This window comes from Phlebotomus papatasi, chromosome 2 (genome assembly GCF_024763615.1).
Source record: "Phlebotomus papatasi isolate M1 chromosome 2, Ppap_2.1, whole genome shotgun sequence".
NCBI classification, from domain to species: domain Eukaryota; kingdom Metazoa; phylum Arthropoda; class Insecta; order Diptera; family Psychodidae; genus Phlebotomus; species Phlebotomus papatasi.
In genome coordinates, this window is record NC_077223.1 from 99,609,161 (window position 1) to 99,621,628 (window position 12,468).

Below are 12,468 nucleotides of genomic sequence, written 5' to 3' on the forward strand. Positions count from 1 at the left end.
TCCCTAGGAAAATACCATTAATGTGTGAAAATGTTCACCCTTTGCACTTTTTTCATACACTTAGGCTGTAAAAAAGAGAACATCGAGCTCAATGTAGTTGGTGGAGCCACAAAATTCGGTCAGGACTCGATTAAATAACACCCAAAAAGTGCGGGTATTGAAAAACCACGACAAATTGTTCAATGTTCTGTTCTCGGCGGGAAATTAATTTAATTATTGTGTCACAGAGGTACCAATTGGGCTGATGTTGCAGAACACAACATCCTTTTTTTTGGAAAATATTGAGCAAGCATAGGTGAAATGTTCAGTAGAAAAATTTGACCCACGAAGCGAGGGTGAAAATGCCCATGGAAATTGTATCGCAAATCAAACTGTTACAATGCGGTGGTTTTTTTTTAAATTAATTTTGAAAAAAAAATGACAAAAAATGAAGTTTTTTGAAAAGGAACTTAGGAAGAATACTAAGATTTTTCATGCTTTGAGAAAGAGCACTACATTAATTTGATTTTTGGAAGGAATACCAATGAAAGTTCTTCAAGTAATTTAAAAATATTTTGCATAAAGGGGCTAATCAATTAACATTGACAAAAATTAGAATAGATGATAAAACCCATTGATCAAGCAATATATTTAATTCCTATACAATATTTTTTACACAAAATAATTTAAAATTCTGTTTGCAAATTTTCTTGATTTAGGAAAATAAATTACAGTGCCCGCTCTCTAATCCGGATAAGTTCTCGACGGTTACATATAAAATAATTTTGAGGTTATGTTTGCATGTTTGTTCACTAATAAAATGAATTATCTTGTGAAGTTTTTGTTTAATAAATGAAGCATAATAGCATAGAATTCACTAATTATGTGTTTATGATCTTCTTTAAAACTTTTATTCTAATTCTAGAAAAAAAAACTTGTATTATATTTTCAAAACGTTGCACAAATTCAAAAAATCCATCCGGATCACGAAGCGTACATCTGTCATATTGTATCCCAATTATCCGGATTACAAATCGGGCACTGTATTCACTTAAATTTAAATTTGTTAGGTTAGATTTTCAAAGTATTGAGAGGTTATGTTGAAATATTGGTTCCATGCCGCCATTTCACTAAAGTCTTTCCTCTCATTATGATCTACAGTAGAGTCCCTTAAATTCGAACGCTCGGGGGGTATTTTTGACATTTCTCACCTCCCAAATTCGAACGATTTTTTCAAAACTAACGAAATTTGTGTGAGATTAAATTGTACTTTTAATCAAATTCCCGTATTTTCTCACAAGTTTTAGTGGTAAAATATTTCCTTTGCATTTTATACGATCATAATGTATGTAAACATTCAGGAACAAGCACGTGAATGTGATTTTCATTCATCCAGAATACGAAATTTTTAACATAACCTCACAATTGATATTTTGAATCCAAACGGCGTTCGAATTTGAGAGATTCAGATTTGGAGACTCTACTGTACAAGTATTTCAGATTAATTATGAAAGATTTAACCTCAAAATATTTCCCCTTCTCTTACAAAAGAATTTTCAAATGCCAAATGCCCTTTGACATCTACACAGTTCTTAACATCAAAACGATTCCATATAGCAAGTAAAGTTTTATGGTAAACTATTTTTTTCTTAACAATGATGCATACTTTTACAGGCCTTCCAGTTCTCGATTTAACAGTGCAGTATGAGACCATCCCATAACCTAAAAAAAAACATTAAAAAAGTATAACCTCAACAATGTTCTTGAAGAGCAATGAAGATACCAGCTGCTTTCGAGTATGACAAAATGTTTCAAATTATTTCAGAAGGTAAGAAGGATATTACATTAAATCTTGAATAAGTGAGGTTAGAATTTAAATTGCTTTGCAGAATAATAGAGAATGATATTAAAATTGCTTTTTTAGCTGAGATTCTTTATTTTAGTTCTTCTTTAAGACAGTATTTAAGCAAGAAATAAAGTTTGTATGATGTCATATTATATAAAATAACCTAAAAAAGTTCCTAAATTAGTTTTGAGGTTAAAGTTTTAAATAATTTCAAATCCATTAAAAAGCTTGTAAAATATTTTGATTTATAATACAATTAATTATGTTGTGAGAATTTTGTGAACTTTTTGTTCAACATTACGGACAGAGAATCTTGAGCAAGTAACACTTAAATCACAGAGAGTTTTCTCCAAGTTCTTCTTCATATTAAAGTAACACAAATAATTTTTTTAATAAATTTATTTTTAAAGTTTTACGACACTTTAGTTATTTACTTTTATTAGCTACTTTAAATAACTTGTCTTAAAAAAATATTTAGAAAATCAATCTCAAACTTTCTTCCTGGTGAAATAGTGAATTAGGTTCAGTAAAAAGATATGTCACTCAGAATTTCAATGTTAAAATATAAAAACCCTAACCTCAATATTATGTGTTTTTTCAATGTCACAAATTAAATATTTATAAGAGGTACTCTGAGCCATTAAATGTATAGTTTCCAAAGAATATGAGACGAAAATTGTGTTCGTTTTCAAAGTAATACAAAGTTTAAGTCCTTACTTTCAATATTGGCAAGATTGGCAATCATAACCTCAAAATAAAAATTTTGAAAGAATTACTGAACAAGAATTAAAATTAATAGCATTCTGGAATCACCGAGTTTAATTTGGGAGTACAATTTTAGTTCCTAAGACGCGGTGTAAAATTAAAAATCTAACCTTAAAATAGAAATTCTAACCTTTACATTGGATTGTTTGAGAAAGATTAAACTACAGGTTAATCAAATATTTATTTGAACAATAAGTATTCTTAAGCAATGGAATATTTGAAGAAAAATTTGAACTAAATCTTCTTTTCTTAACACGATATTATTTTGGAATCTTGGGATTTCATAACTTAAATTTTTTAATAGGATATTGGGAAAAATTAAATAATAATTCCATTATAACCTGAAAATTGAAAAATTTTAGAAAATTTTAAACATTTATTTAATGAAATTACAAGATAAAAAATAGCGTTTTTCTTGTTATATGAAGTTTGTGTCCTAACCTTAAAAATTGATGATCATAATCTTTGAACTAAAATTAAAAGAGGCTATTAACCCTTTAACGATGAGACAGTTTTCGCTGATTGAAAATCAGCAATAAAAATGAAACCGATAAACAAAATCAGTAAAAGGTCTTACATCTAACCTTCGAAAAGCCAACAGATTATGATTCAGTGTATTTCTTGATGAACGACAGGGACAAAAATAACCAAAAAATTTAAATAATTTTTCTGACGATACCAATTATTGATAATTTTCACTCTAATGAAAAATACTACGTTTGAGTATTGTAGTTTCTTGTTCCAAAACTGTTTTGCTTAAAAAAAAATTGGAAGTATAAAAAATAATTAAAATCAATTTTCAACAATTTTCAATATGTAAATTCAAAAATTCGTCATTTTTGAGCTTAAAAATTTACTATTTAGCTGGAGATTTGCAAAAAATATCCTAGATTCCTTCAACCTTCTACATTGCAATTGCCTACAAACATAAGAAAAAAATACCTTTAGGTAGTCAGGAAAAATTATTTTCTTTATGGGACACCAGTGTTTCAATCGTCTTTAAGGGTTAAACAAATATAAAGTAGGGGAAAGTGCCCATGCTTGATACCATTGGAAGCTTCGTAATGACTAAATTTTTCCTATGTTTCTCAATAAACGTGACTCCGCAATATATTTTAAAAACTGACCACTTTCCCATAGTTTTTAAAATATGGTTGCGATGAGTCACATGTGAAACATAGAAAATTTAGTCATTACGAAGCTTCCAATGGTATCAAGCATGGGCACCTTCTCCTAGTAATCTTATGTCACTAATTTGATTTGGATAAAATCATAGCGTTTCAGACATTATAGAAAATTCACATTCTAACCTCAAAATTAAAATCTTAACCTCAAAATTATATAATTATATTTACATACCGACTTTTGAAATATCCTTACACGAATGGTTTAAGTATAATCATGTTTAAAAGACACAAAATTATACCGGCTTCAGGCCTAAGGCTTAGCTATAGGGCTTAATTGCTCTAATTTCTTATCAATCACATTTTTTTTGGAAAAATTTCACTTAGAATTGGATTATTAAAGATAAATGACCTATTAGGCTCTCAAAAAGCAATAAAATTGCTCGCTATTTAGGATCTTGAGACTTTCAGGAACTGAGCTAAACATCTAGTCTGAAGACCGCTTTAGGTTAGAATTGCTCAAATTAGTTTCACATGTTCTTGTTTTAAATTTCATAATACAATTTATTTTTTAATTCTTATTTTCTGATATTGTAGAATCCACTTTGAAAGAATGAGTGCGGTTATGTGAACAATTTGTTTAGGAGATAGCCTGTGTGCACGAAAACCAAATGGGATGAATACGGTTTGAAATGGCATCCCCCGAAATGAGCATTAAATTAATTATAGAGGCCCAGTGTCGCATCCACAACACGACATCCAGAATTGCTCTCTGTCTACCGCGGCCACCCATTCCACCAGTAAAGTCCATCCCTTCCTGCCCATTGCATTTCTGGCAGTATGTTTTGTCTCTCAATAACGCTAAACACTTGTTTGAGAATGAAAACGATAAATAGCCGAATAAATCGTCTGTTTAATTGCTAAAATTTCAATTGAAAACGACCACCCTCCAGAGAGTTGGGGCCCAATTGGCCACCATCAGGACTGGGGACTCGGAAAATCCGTCGAGAGGTGATTTGGATGCATTTCAGTGCGGGATGGTCAATGAATTGGTGCGTTGTTTCTGGCGGGAAAATTGCCGAGAGAGTTTAGTTCGGGAATCAAAAGAGAGGCGTTTCCCGTATCCACCCCCAAACAATTGGCCAATTCGACCGATGAATTATTGCAATCATCCCGGTTTTATTACCTTTTGGTGGTTTTGTTCCCGACCAAGAGGGATATTTCTCAATGTAAGGGAATAAATTTTGTCAGTTTTGGGATATCTCTGTGCCATGGGAGGCAGCCCTCCTGAGGCGTGTTGCACGAGTCAGCAGGACAATCTTTCACGGATGATGTTCAGTGACTAATTGAATGGGTATTAATTTACAGGAGATGAACTTGAAATTGATTATTTGATATTTTTCTGGGTGTCCCCTGCGAGATTTAATTAAGAAATTGAATTTACAGATGAAATCATTTGATTTTGGAGAACTTACAAAAAAGAAATAGGTTAAGAATTCTATTATAAAATTGTTAAATATCCATAAAAATCCTTACTCATGCAATATTTACATTACTCTACCTTCGATTTTATTACTTCTCTGAAATTAGATTACATAATGAATTAACATAAAATCGGATGATTTATTTGGGAGCAAATAAATCACTCTGTAATACCACTCAGTTAAAAGCAATCAAAGTCAAGAAATAAAGTGCGTTTCTAATAATAATATATGACATGAATTTTAAAATATTTTCTTACAGATTATACAGGACATTACCCTATAAAAATACAAAATTTCATTAAAACAAGAGGGATTTTTCTTTAATGTTTTAAAATTTTTAATTTTGTTTCTTATTTTTTGTTTTTTTTTCTTATTTTTTCTTATTTGTTTAATTTTTTTATTTCAAATTTTTTGGTATTATTTTCTTTTTTTTTCAAATCGAGCCGATTTTTACACAATCTTATCTTCTTAAAAAAATATTGATGCAAAAATATAACTTTTTTCAGATTGATGATCTTAATCATTAGTACTTTAAGTATTTTAAACTTTTATTAAAAGTGCATTCATAATAGGCCAATTATTCTCTCAATTGGTTGAAAAGCTTTTTTCCACCTTTAAAAACCTCAGAAATTATTATTTTTTATAAAAGTTAGGGGTCTGACTAATATAAATAAATAAAGGATAAATAGATAAAGGAGTTACATTGAGTACTAAGCCAGGGGTAATTGAGAAGGATTAGTGATGAGGGAACCGCGAATGGTTGAGTGTTTGATCGGCGCCGATCACTTACATTATCGGGTGATCGATGCCGACCGTTCTTCATTATCGGCTGATCGGCAGCCAAAGTGAACTCTTATAAATATTTATTCCATTTTCATCTAAAAGTGAAGCTGAAAAGATTTTTACCAAAAACAAAAAGACAATTTTGAAATTCTAAAATTAGATCCTGCAATGAAGGGTAGTTTCGTATTACGAAAAAATACGTAAATTTAGGGTAAGTGTGCCAAATTTCGGCCAGCTTCTAATTTCGGCCACTTTGAGTGTAATTTCGGCCATGGAAATAAATTAATTAAAATTATGTATGCTATCTTCGAATAGTCAATGAATTCATTTTGCTTTTAAATATTTATTCTTCTTCTTCTTCTTCTTCGCTTTAAAGTTTTAGGCCGGACGTTCTGACAACATCCACACAGCCTAAATATTAAATTATATTATTTATTTGAATTTAAATTGCGTTGTAAAAACTCAGTATGGAAAGAGTCTTACAAAAAATGTGATAGATCGATTGTGTTTCTAGCAGTCTTACGATTTGTGGTAAAGTGCAAAAGGTTTTCCTTCGGAGTTTTTCATGAAAATTGATTAGTTCTTACAATCTTTAATTATTGTTTCTGTTTATGTTAATAGTGAATCAATCTTTAAATTTCGAGTAACATTTCCCAGCTGGATCCTGTATTTCGCGTAAAAAAGTAGATTCTTTCTGAGCGTCTTTCAGGTGAGGTAGTGTTGCCTATTCCGGCAACATCTTTTGCTTTCCTAAATTTCTTATTCATTTCTTTTTTTCAATTTCTGAGTTCTACAATGTCCAGAGAAAAAAACCATCGCTTCTATGAAAAAGATGATGTGGAAAAGACCTTGGAAGAGTTCATTAAGGGCAAATTGCCATGGGAATCTGCGCGTTAATTTGAGATGCTACTCTTCAGGTCTTCAGAACAAATTACACGGAAGATCTCAGGGATTCTGGGTCATATAAACGTATTAAACTAAATAGTAAACTCGTTCCGTTTGACGTTTTGAAATTTTCTATCCGTTGCGTAACAAAAGGTGGTCAGAAAAAAGGTGTCCGGTATTTCACTCAAAGTGGCCGGAATAGTACCCAAAGCAATATCCATATTACTATTAATTTTTCAATATTTTAGGAAGTGATTTAAAGAAAACACAACCTTCCCGAAAAGGAAGTAACAAAAATTTCAGTATGAATGAAATTATATTGTATTTCATACTTAGGACTTCGGTGCTTATATGCAACTATGCCGAAATTTGGCACACTTACCCTAGATATTTTTCACTTGGTTTGTCGGATTCTTTGATTTTGCTTAAGTTGTGATAGTTTATAAAGTAATCTTGAATTTCACAATGCGGTTATCAAATTTTCACAAAAATTTGTTTTGATATGATTTTCGAAACACACTTTGAGTTACTAATAGGAACCGGTGAACGTCGGGGAAGGAAGGGTCAGCTCAGAAAATTTTAGATACTTCTCAAAGATTTCGGCTCAGACTCCAAGCCTTCCTCAGTGGCTATGGCGGGAAAGAGCACTTTTTATTTTTCAATCCATTTTACAATTTTGCAAGCATCTAGGGTAAAGTGATACAAGTTGTACATAGTGTTACAAATTGAACAATTCGCCAGTACAAGTTAGAGAGGGATTTTTTCATGATAAATACAGTAACTAAATTTCTTTTTAAGGACAAGGAACCAAAATATAAAACTAATGCATTATAAATATACAAATAAAAATGAAGTACTAAATTTCCCGGCTAACACATTAAGTACTTATTAAGTAGTTATTAAGTTCTTAACTCAATGACTTAATTTTAAGAAGGTGTAGAACATTCAACTAATTAAAAAATATATGAAAATGAGACAAACGTCAGCGCTTTGTAGCGAGTAGTCAAACTAATATGGTATGACTCAGCCTTAACACTAAGTACTTAATTAAGGCCTTTATTAAAGTCCTTAATTGAGTAGTTTGTGTTAAGGACATGAAAAGTATTTTCACTAAGAACTTAATTAAGGGCTTTTAACTAAGCGCTTTTTAAGCACTTACCCTAATGCATAGAAAACATTTATTTTTAATTCTTCAATTTTTTTTTTTATTTCACACAATATTTATTTCGATCTTTGAGTTCATATATACAATTTCTGTAAAATTTGGATAATTTTATACAAATATTTCCAGGACTTTGCCTGCTACTATTTCACAAAGAGATAAAAATACACTTTTGCTTCTTATTGCTAAGATAAATACGTTGCTACCTCAGCTCTGTTATGTTGTCCGGACCAACACTTTCTTCTCGAACTTTAAATTACACTTCGTTTATTTCACGGTAATTAACTATATATAAATTTATCACTAAAAGAATATTTCATTAAAACATTTCACGTGTGCAATAACATTTTATGATTATGTTTTTTTCTGAAATGTCAATTTGTTTCATCTTTTTCTATCCAATGGTTAACATGTGTCCGTCGCATTCTCTATTCAAGTTTCCACTTTTTGTCACCAGATGTCACTACTTTCGCTCAAAAAATGCCTTAATTACGTACTTAATAAGTACTTATTAAGGACTTAATTTATGTACTTGGACTAAGTTATTATTTAAGAGCTTGTTTAATGCATTTAATTATTACATTAGGCTAGTAACAGCTTACCTTGTGTTAGCCGGGTTATTAAGAAAAAAGCCCTGTCCAACTTGTACCACTTTACCCTACTTACTCAAATCTTGTCTTTTCTCGCTTTGTCTTAAAGTCAGGGATTTTACAGGGCATGGAATTTTGGGCACTACACTTGATTTGTAATTTAAAAAAAAATAAATATTGGCTAATTTAAATTTCTTAGTGTTCTCTTATGGCCTCTATATACTAGTAATTTACCCCTATCCTTGTAGTAAGAAACGTCAGACTTTTTTTTTTTAAAAAGGCAATTTTTTACGAAAATTACTTCTAGTGTCTAGACACCATTTACACACTATGAGGAATCGACGGATTTCTTTTTAGTGGATTACCCCTTGAGTACATCTTCTCCAAAATTACTTAAAAAAGATTTTTGAATTGATTTAACTTACGTATGGTGTGTATGGTAATAAAGATTTAATTCGTATTAATATGACTTGATTATGTAACAGCAAAATTCTCTTGACTATTCAAAAAAGCAATGTATTAAAATTATGCAGAAATTTAATGTAAAATCCGACCTTAATTTTTCAATATTAAACCCATTTACCAATTGTTCATCGTCCCAATTGCATTTTGCATATGGGGAGATGAATTGTTTTTGCCAATTGCAAATGAAATTATATCGGTAATAATTTAAATTGCAATCAGTATAAATTGTTCTGGGATATTATTTCCATTGGCAAAATATTCTACGCAACTGTGAATGGTGTAGAAGGGGTCCTTTCTGGGCTGAGAGTATGAATGGGGATGGCATTTAATTAATTAGGGGTCCGAATACAATTTATATATTCAATGTGATTTCCACTTGTAGTCCCTCATTATTCACATTATACCAAAATGCAATGCATGAGTCTATTTAGCCCATTTGCAAAACGAAACATACCACATTTCTCTTTCCATTATGTATTGTTGCAGTAACCACTGCAGAAATGGCAAATTATTTAATTAATTCTCACCACTTTCATCCACTTTCTGTCCTCCAAAATTTTCCATTTTCCTTGAGGGGTTCTTCCCAAATTTAAATTCATTATGTGGGCTTCTCTCTTTCCTTGTGAGATTGACAACATTATTTTGGGAATGGGAAAGTCTTCCCATTTCAGTGCACTGAAAACTTTCTCTCGAACAAGCCCAAAGAGATGGAAGTCCTTCTGGTTTTCCTCATGGTTTCCACGTAATATTAATTTTCACAGAGCCACATCCTCTGTGACACTCGGAGAAAGTTCTGACTCTGCAGGAAAATTGGTGAGAAATGACATGAAAAATTTCGTGTGAAATTTATTTTCACATAATTCAGTGTCAAGTTTTTGTGGCTCCTTCAGACACTAAACATTGCTTCACAGTGGCGAGATAATTGGCACAATGAGTGAAACAAGCAATTGAACATTCTTCACAATCACCCGGCAAGACAAGAAGGGGATTTTCTCAATATTCCTTTTCATTTTCCAGTCACTCCTATGGCCATGTTCTTGTGCACAAATTGAGGTATTTTTAGTTTGGTGGAAAAATTGTGATAAATTGGTGATGTCACACTTAATTGCTGACTGGGGATGATATCCTTGGCACGAAATATTTTCCACGTCAGCCTCATTGAAATAGACCACACAGAGTCAGTTAAATACTTTAAATTTTTGATTAAATTGTGTGGAAATTGCTTTTCTAAATTCAAAAGAAGATAGCGAACTATTGAGAGTAACGGATGTAAATTTAAAAAAATTCATTGGATGGATGTAATTCTAAGGTTAAATGCCACAAAACATTGGTTTTCTAATTTTACTGCTCGAACTCAAAGAGAGAGTAGTTATACAATCGTCTTTTTTCAACTTGTCAATGTCGTGTAGCTTAAACGGTAAGAGATATCGACTTCCGGTTTTCGATGACCCCCCATAAAAATAAAACAATATCTCTAGACGTTTTTTTCATCCCCTAGGAGAAAGTGCCCATGCTTGATACCATTGGAAGCTTCGTATTGACATATCCTATTGACATATCCTAACGTCGAAATGTTCAGGTGAACATTTCGACCAAGCATATCTATGACCGAAAAATTCGTCATTTTGAATTTTGAAAGTCAACTACTTTGGAAGGCCCCTTTTCCCATTTCTCAACCGATTTTGCTAAATTTGGATTTTTTGGAAATGTATTGAAATTTTGAACCCGGTTGCATCGGTCTTCATTGATAATGGAACCGGTTAAGTACCGATTTTTGAATACTATTCTTCGGAATTTTTTTTCTTTCACCTTAAGTTTGTTCCCGAGCTAGAGGTCATAGAAGTTAGAACCTCTAGCTCAAGAGAGTTTGGACAAAGAAGAAGGTACTGTTTTAGAAGTAATCCAGGTGAACATTTCATCCAAGCGCCTGGCAAGTTGGTCCTTTTATATGGAGGTATTTGAAGCCAATTCCTAAATTAATCTCGGACTCAGCTCACAGTGCTTCAAGAAAAAAATTTATTTAAACAAAAAATTAGTATATTTATCCTTCCATACGGAAAGGTATCATATAATTCGGAAAAAGTTTTCACTTTTTAAATATTTAGCATAACGATCACGAGTGCAGAAAAATTCCCATACGCATTTGTATGTGAAAGTAAGAAATTGGCTTCAATTTTGAAGGCCACTCGCCTTGGACTATATTTCATCCAAACATGCCTAGGGGGAAGTGGGGCACATTTGGAATTGAGATTTTGCACCTATTTTTAAATAAAATTGAGCTTTATCGTGATATAATTTAGCTGCACAAACAGATCGAGAAGCTAAATTACATTATGATATGTCTTAGTTCCACTTAAAGATAAGAGAAAGATCCAAATTTCAAAGGTGCCCCACTTCCCCTATGTCCGGAAAATTCGCCTTTTTGAATTATTGTAAGCCAGAAATCAACCAATTTTTGGAGGGCCAATTTTTCAACCGATTCGGTTAAACTTGGATTTTTTCAAAGGTATTGAAATTCTAAACCCGGCTACATTGGTCTTTATCGGTAGTGAATCGGTTAAGTACCGATTTTTTTTATTTACAAATGTTTTCGCGATTTTTGAATCAATTTGATCTCTAGGAAACCAGTACACATGAAAAGATTATGCGGGAAACTAATTCACGGTGAGCTCTATCTCGTGAGTTCGAGCATTCCGCAAAGCTAGGATGCCTTGCCATCTCTTTTTTGGAAGATTATATTAAAAAGTGAGGTTATGTAGGTTTTTCTTCTCTAAGATACTGTAGAATATTTTATAGTAAATCGAGAAATTAAGAATTTTCAATCCATGCAATTTTGCTTTAGAAATTTAATTACAAAAGATAAGGATGGCAATGTAGACAAATATGCTATGTTCAATTAATATTTTTCAGTTTAAGGTTCAAAAAATTCTAACCTAACACAAACGAGCATAAAATATTAAATTGTTAAAGAAAATGTTTTCAAAGCTCTTTACAAAATAGAAAAAAAATGTTTTCATAAAATTTGTAACGATTTTTGGTCTTAATTCTCTTTGTGTAAAGAATTTATTCTGGACTTTGAGGTTATGTTTGACCTAACCTCAAAAGGCAAGATTATCTCATGACAGGAAACATTGAAATTAATCAAGCAAGTTTTTTATTTAAAAAATCCACAAAGTTTTTTTTTCTATATTTCAAGTTTTCAGAGTTTTTATATTTCTAAGGTTATGATTTGAAAGTTATTAAACTTTTATGCAAATTTTCTTTTTATAAAATTTGTGTGTACTAGACATTGAGAAATTTTTCAATATTATCTTTTATAGTATTTTTTAAAGTGGGACTTAGTATAACCTAAAATTTTCATTGCTACTTTTTCAACAAATTCGGG